Source organism: Schistosoma haematobium, chromosome 2 (genome assembly GCF_000699445.3).
Source record: "Schistosoma haematobium chromosome 2, whole genome shotgun sequence".
In the NCBI taxonomy this organism is placed as follows: Eukaryota; Metazoa; Platyhelminthes; class Trematoda; order Strigeidida; family Schistosomatidae; genus Schistosoma; species Schistosoma haematobium.
This window is the reverse complement of record NC_067197.1, coordinates 37,396,129-37,404,411: the sequence shown is the minus strand read 5'-3', so window position 1 is coordinate 37,404,411 and position 8,283 is coordinate 37,396,129.

Here is an 8,283-nt window from a genome sequence, read left to right as displayed (position 1 = left end):
GGTATCCAATGGTGTTAATGTCCAACTGTTAAAAAATAGATAAACTACTTTTATAGTATCAATGGGTTGTGTATAAAGTCATATGCATCGGTGCCTTGTTATATAATTTTACCAACCTGAATACTGACAGTAATGTATTCTGTTTAAAAAATTCCTTACTTACTTGCGCATGTTAACCCTCGTGGATGAATATAGGCCACCCACCTGCACTCCCCATCCAACCCTGTCTTGGGAAATCCCCTCCAGTTCTTTCCAGTTGCTATTCATCCTTCTCATATTTGCTCCCAATTATCGACGCAATGTGTTCTTTGGTCATCCTCTCATCCGTTTCCCTTCAGAATTCCAAGTCAGAGATTGCCTCGTGATGCAGTTTAAGGATTTCCGCAATGTATATCCTATCCACTTCGAAAGTCATTTCCTAATTCCATCTTCAGCTCAAATTTGGTTTGTTCTCTTTCACAGAAGGCTATTCTTGATGGTATCCGATGAACACTAGTTGAGTATTTTGCGTAGACAACTGTTTAGCAATACTTGTATGTTTTGATAATGGTTGTGATACTGCTCCACGTTTCAGCTCCGTACAGTAGATCTGCCTTGATGTTCGTATTGAAGATTCTGACTTTGATGTTGGTTGACAGACAGTTGTTTTAAGTCCCATATGTTCCTTAATTGTAGGGATGCGGCTGTTGTCTCCTAGTCCTGTTAATACAATACTAGGTAAATAAAAGAAACGTTTTTGTACTAAGTACACGATTACTAGTTGATAGAAAGTCAATTGACAATAATTCCTTAAAATAAAGAAATAGATTATCATGATTTAACAGCTAATTAATACTTTCTTCTTTAATAAACGCTTTTTTTTTAGCAATTTCTCAAATTACAAAGCAAGATTCACAATGCCTGGAGGTGATGGTGAATCGCAATTTTATAGGTAAATCAATATTGCTATCTAATTATACTAAGAAAATGTATCAACATAATTGGACAACTTGCCAATTTATATCACTTTTTTTCAATGTTTCATTAATGTCCGATTAAAACAGAAATTAAACCTTTGAAATCAATTAGTTATACGTTTGTTTTGATGTTCCAAATATGTCGATGCTAAAGAAGTAGAGCACTTTATTATTATTATTATTATTTGAACACAGGTAGGTTATATCTGATCAGATTGTTCGAAATGTATTGCATGATGGCCAGATATGGATATCAAGTAAGCAGCTATCTGTTCTAATGATTCACAGAGTAGGAAAACATGTTATCTTTTTGTTTACAAAGCGTTTATACTAATATCAGGATGAAGCTGATTGTTATTTATCTCCTGTGTGTGCGTGAATGTCTAAAAAAAGTTAAATCCAATGTTAATTGTTCACTTTTTTTTAAAATAGCTGTTTATGACAAGTGTGTGATAGTGAGTTCATATAAACGTTGACTGCGATCACGTCAATCGCTCTCTTGTTTTACCACCCATGTCTCATATTATTAGTTGCGATTAATTTTCTTTTTTTTAATTTAACCACTTTAGACTAAAGCTTGTTTAATTCTTAGTTTATTCTCCAGGCCATGAAATGTGATACTTACAGGTTTACAATTAATCTATTAATTAAGTATATACATCTATTTCTCCTGCTTCCATTACATTCCCCTTAACATCCGATGTTTCGTCATTGATGTATTAAATGTTATTTATGTTGATAAAAAGTAAACTATTAGTTAAGTCGACATGAGCTGTTCGCAAATTTATTTTTATATCTGAAATATTCTGTTTATAAGATAGAAGTCGGTCCTTATGTGTAATATATCCCGACGAGAATAATGAATGTTAACTGTTGGGATCTATTTATAGTCAAATAAGACAAACATGTTTTTATTGTATAATTGTTAAGTAACGAGACTATGTATATTCATATTGCTCTTACTAAAAGCTTTATTTCGATCTATAGATTATTATTATTGTACGATTTAACGTTTTTGAGTTATGTCCAGTTTACTAATTACTGCCTCCCACATTCACAGCCACTTTTGGCTAGATCTCGTACAAATGTCGTTTTCTATTTTATCGTGTGATATGGTCTGTTTGGTTAGTATATAAACCCGGTATGTTTGAAATACATGATTCATATTACGGAAGCTGTTATTGATGTTCTAGACCCAACAGACAAGGCTAGGTTGAAAGAAGAACAGATAAGGATTCTAGACTGCTCGTACTGGTTTATGCGTAATTGGTCTCGTTGATAAATTACTATTCTCTAATTGGCGGTATCATTACGTTATACATTAATAGGGTAAAAAAATATAACAAATGCTGTTTTATTTAGTCCCTTTATAATTTAAGCATTTTAACCACAATGTGATTCTCTAACAAAGATGTATTTATTATTAAAACGGGTTTTGTGGAGATTTTAGATATTTCAATGGTTTAAAACATGAGTCAATTGAAGCTAGACCACCATAGAAAACCTGGAAGTACTGGACGGCCGTTTCGTCTTAGTATGGGACTCCTCAGAAATGTGTATCCACGATTCCGCTTCCTGCAAGATTCGAACTCATGACCCATCAGTCTTGCGTGCGAGCGCTTAACCATCAGGCCACTGAGCCGGCGTCCAACGGTGTTATTGTTTAACTTCAACCAATCCACGAAAATGCACCATCGTCCAACTGTATTTAGCTGTGTAAATTTTGTTTTGGTTAATCAAATGTTCAACCGTTTGATGTTCATTTTTTGTGGTTAATCATTATTTAGTTATAATATTACAAGATTTCAAGCGACGCCGGCTCAGTGAGCTAGTTGTTAATCGCTCGCGCGCGAGACTGATAGTTCCTGAGTTCGAATCTCGCGGAGGTGTGTGGGATCGTGGATGCACATTGCTGAAGAGTCCCATACTGGGACGAAACGGCCGTCCAATGCTTCCAGGTTTTCTATGGTGGTCTAGCTTCAATTGACTCATGATTTCAACTATTAAAAGATATATATAATAAAATAAAGTAATTAAGTTTCGTTTTTATGTAAGTTTCATCAGTTTTATGTATGAATAGAAAACATGTACAAATGTTCCTTAATATTAATAGAATATTTTTGTTTCAATTTATTCCCATCAAGCATTCAATGTAATGAAATAGATCATTATAGAAAACTATGAAAAATAAGCTTTTTTTGCTTCTGTTTTTGGAGCTTGTGAAAATAATCAGATGGCATAACAACAAACTTTATTTGCATGGCAGAAAATTCTTTTTCTTTTTCATGTTAGAGAATCAATGTAATTTTTTATTAATCCATATATGTGCAATTCGTGAATGATGGTTATTCCATTTATTCTATTCACTATTACTCGATCAGTCACAGTTTCTGTTTTCTTTGAATATATACAAGTAAGAATAAGTAAACATCTTGTTACAGCCTATGTTATAAAGTGAAGGCAACTATCATCAGATTTCGGCAATGAAAATCGATAAAATTCGTGGTCTTGTGCCCTATCAAATTACAACATAATGATACCGTTTTATTGAACAACAACACAATTTGTACCAATCCGATGTGATTGAATACAACGTTACAGCATATCTAAATAAAATCTGAGAATCATATAGTAATTAATTAATTTGCTAAATATCAATCAGTCGTCTCAGACTTCACTTTTCTTGCATTTCCATACCAATTTCCATCTGTTGCCGTTATCCTTTCTTAATTCCTGACTAACGTTATATACCACTTATGTGGATATAAGTAGCACACACTACACAGCCTATTAGAGAACAGTGATTTATCGACAGGATCAATGACATGTACGAGCAGCCTGGAGTCTTTATAGGCTCTTCTTCCAGCCTAGCCCTGTTGAGCCCAGAACACCAATAACAGCCTCTGTGATATGAATCATCTATTTCAAACATACCGGGTTTAAGCAAAGATGGATAGTGGCTAGCATTGGAATCCAGGACGCGCGTTTTCTCCTATTTAGGTCTCGTCCGATAGATGTGCCTGCATCCCAGAGTTGACGATCACTCCAAAACTCGAAACCAGTACTGTTTGCTTCAAACGCGATCACGTTATCCACTTAGCTACTGAGTTCTGATAGCCACTTGCTTGTGCAATGGGGTAAAGTTTACATTCACTAGGTGTTGTTCTACTTGTTCCTTCACATTATTGTCTGGAACTGCAGTTGATCAGTCTCCTATTAGCATATGTGCAACCTGTGCTGATGATTCACGAACGGTATTGGGTTCGAGTCCCAGAGTAGACATCAACTCTGGGATGCATGTACATCCAGCTGACGAGCCCAAAATAGGACGAAACGCGCGTCAAACTGGATTCCACTGCTAGTCACTATCCATCTTTGCTTAGAAAGTTTGTGATTTAAGGCTATGTCGAGGCAATCCGCACAGGATGCTCATATGTCAACATGAGACTGATCAATTACAGTCCTAAATAACAATGGGAAGATACAAGTAAACCAACACCAAGTGAATTCATACTGGGTTTATATACAAATTAAACAGACCACATCACACCATAAAATAGAAAACGAAATTTGCACAAGATGAACATTGATTGTTTACAACTTATGAACCTGAATGAGGTATATCCTTCCAAATCCCAAGAATTGGGAGTAGTGTAAGATGTCTGACGTCACGTTTGTTTGATTTCTTCAAACTTGCAAACTACTAACCAAAAATAAACCTACTTCATGATGATGATGCAGTGACATATACCGTTCATGAGGTGTTGAGAAACTAGACTACATATATGCCAATAGGTTTATGGAGGACGTGTAATCGACTTCAAACCAATCAAATTAACAGTGACTGGCATTCGAAGCTCTCAGTAAACGGACAAGCAGCATGATAATGAGAATTAAACTTTTCAATTATGATCTTCCAACTTAATTGTTTGCTATCACGTGTGATTAACGTAGTAACATAATCATTTTGCACGTATCTAAAAAGCTAAACTGCCAGTTGCTTTACATTTGTTACTATCATGATCTACACGGCTAATATAACCTCAGCCATAATCAAAAATTTTATAAGCCTACTGAATTCTGACTAGAATAACAAATACATTAACATCAGTTACCTGCATCTGAATAGATTTCAAAGTGATTAACTAAACGTTAGACTATAAAAATAAATCGATTTCCGCTTGTTACAGTACAACAGTTTAGTATACAGTTGTTTTGTGAACTATATTCGATTTGACTCTGGTCATTTCTCGGAGGACTACGGAAAACCTCTGGTAGGCAAAACGTTGAATATAACTAATTTCAGCTGCTCATATCATTAAAATAAAAACATATCCATATAATGTAAGTTATAGGGAATTAGCACTTTATTAAGGACTCATTTTCCCAGAAGTCCCAGTGATTTACGATTGTTTCACTTATTTTCGTCGAATATAACTATTTATTATGATTATGAACATGGATCATTCTAACAAAATCCACTCTATATCCCAAAATTTATCCCTAAATTCGGAAACTGCTCTCGATATCAAACATTTTTGTAGTGCAAACTGTTGATAATAAAGTGTTATTAACTTTTTTATGGTTTTAAACTGCTACTATTTATCATTGCATTGTGGAAGGACACATACAATTAAAGGGTCGTTTAGTAAGTTAAACTATGATTATTAGAACCTGACTTAAAAACCTGAATAATGTATATCCACTAAAATCCCATAACTTGAAGAACATCTAAGAAGTATTTGTCATACATTTGGAAGATTCAGAACTATGTATACATAGGAAACCTGCGTAAATTCTTCTTCTAAAATTGTCTTGATCTTTCGTAATTTTTGTTCTCTTCATTCATCAGCTTTACTTAAATCTTCTCAATGAATCTTTGATCATCAAATGATTTGTCACCGTTTCTATAATCCTCCTAATAACAGTGCATCTCAAGTCCAGTACTTGATCATTTCACATTGAGCCTTCCTTTTTCAGTTATAATTCTATATCTATCTTCATGATCGGATATCAATTAAACTAATAGTTCCCTTCATTAAAATCGCATTTTCGTATCTTTATTTATTTTACTTCACTGTTACCATAATTAACAAAATTTTATTACCACTATTATTGCCATTATTATCATTTTGGAAAACTAGTATATATTTGCGATTATACTGCTCGATAAGTAGATTTACTGAAAGGAGAATTCTTCACTGAACCAATATTTCTTATTTTACGGATATATATCTCTAACGCAATCATGTCCATTATTGTTTGTAAACGATCTATACTACTGATTTATAAAATAAATAGCCCAAAACCTAGGGAAACATATTTTTCCATTAAACATTATTGTCAACTAGCATAATGAATAAAAAGTTAACGCATTTTATTATGAAAACTTAGGAAATAAATAGGTTGTTCATATCTAACGTCATGATATAGAAGCTCAATAGGTGAATTCAAGATCGATTTTATAGACTTGATATAATTACTTCATAGAAAAAGCCTGATAATTTTCGTTCTACAACAGAGAAATTGTCAGTATGGGATTGTGGAGATCATTAAGCTTTTTGATTGAGATCATGAACCTATTGATGTTAGACCACCATTGAAAACCTGGAAGCACCGAATGGCCGTCTCGTCCTATTATGGGACTCCTCAGCAGATTTCTAGTGAAAAGCCGTGACCAATGGGACTAAACCGTGTCGTGTAGAGACAGATATCTACCTCAGTACAATGGAAGATGGTCGCGCAATTTCATGGAATGGTTGAGTTTAGACATTAACACCGTGAGATGCCGGCTCAGCGGTCTAGAGGTTAAGCACTCGCGCGTGAGTCCAAAGGTCCTGATTTCGTGACCACGAGCGGGACCGTGAATGTGCACTGCTGGGGAGTCCCACACTAGGACGAAACGGCCATTCGGTGCTTCCAGGTTTTCAATGGTGGTCTAACATTAATAGGTTCATGATCTCAATCTAAAACAGCGAAATTGCTAAACTTAGAAGAAATTGATTTGCTTTAAGTCAATCTCGAAAAATTTCAAAAAACATTCACGATTTTATTGTGAAAATTTTACTTACAATTCGTTTTACTAGATAATTTTCAAGCTACTTTAGCCTGGATACTAAGAAAAACGGAATTTCACGAAAGATTACATTCTGTAGAATACTTAGCTGGTAGAGAGTTAGTTGACTATAAAAAAAGTAAATCGTTGTTAAAGACTGCTGTCATACGTAGTGTCAATTCTATTAACAAACCTTAACAACTTCATTGATGGAAACCAAGAAAAGGAACAGCTGATCAGTAGAGAGTCGAACGGAATAGATGAGTCTTTCACTTACATAACGCATCTTCCCGCAATTGTTGACAATATTTCAATGTTTTTATCCTTGCTAAAAGTTCCAAGTTGAATGATTTTGAAAATTATCAGGTTTTTAATATGTATGTACTATGTAGACAATAAAACAAATTACGGTATTCAGGTAAGTAGATGATGAATAAAAACGTTGATTGCCTTTTCTTGATAAGAAGCTATAGAACCAGCAAAACCCAAAGTAATAAACATACCATCAAACTACTGTCAAAAAATATTATTGATTTAAAAACACTATTACATATTTCATATATCGCATAAATAATATTTTAATTTAAGATGGTGGTTAAAGGTAGTCAACAGGAAACACTGGACCTAGGTTTCGTACTACTTGGTACTCGCCAGTAAGGTGTAGTTGTAATCTTGAGGAAACTGATGCTTCCTGATGGATTCGATTCCCTGCCACTCGGCTTCACATCCAAAACGTTACCACTGAGCTATCAGGGCCACAACTAACCTGTAGGACTGAGATGTATTTACAATTGACTGATTACTGGGTGGCGATCATTCAAATGTCAGGTCCTAGTGGCCATATTGCAACTTGGTCGATAGGATTCGATCTGCACTTAGAAGGACGTGACATACATGACAATTAGAGATACAAAATTCCGAACGGTTGTTAACCAGTTTCCGTATAACAAAAAACTTTATAACTGAAAATTGTTCTGAATTGTACATATATATTCGAGACGGAGAAATGAATGTAAACAAACAATTACACTGCATGGTTTGTTCTAATCTAAAGTGCTTAGCCAACAGGAAGTAATATAAATTGAAGTAGACACGTATAAAATGTAGACTTGTCCATGATAACACTTTAAATTGTTTACAAGTAGAGAGCTAATAAAATGGCATTCAATTTTAGATCATTTTACAGTCATATATGTAATGATTCTTAGTACCTAAAAAAGTCTGTAGTAGTAGTAGTAGTAGTAGTAGTAGTAGTAGTAGTAGTAGTAGTAG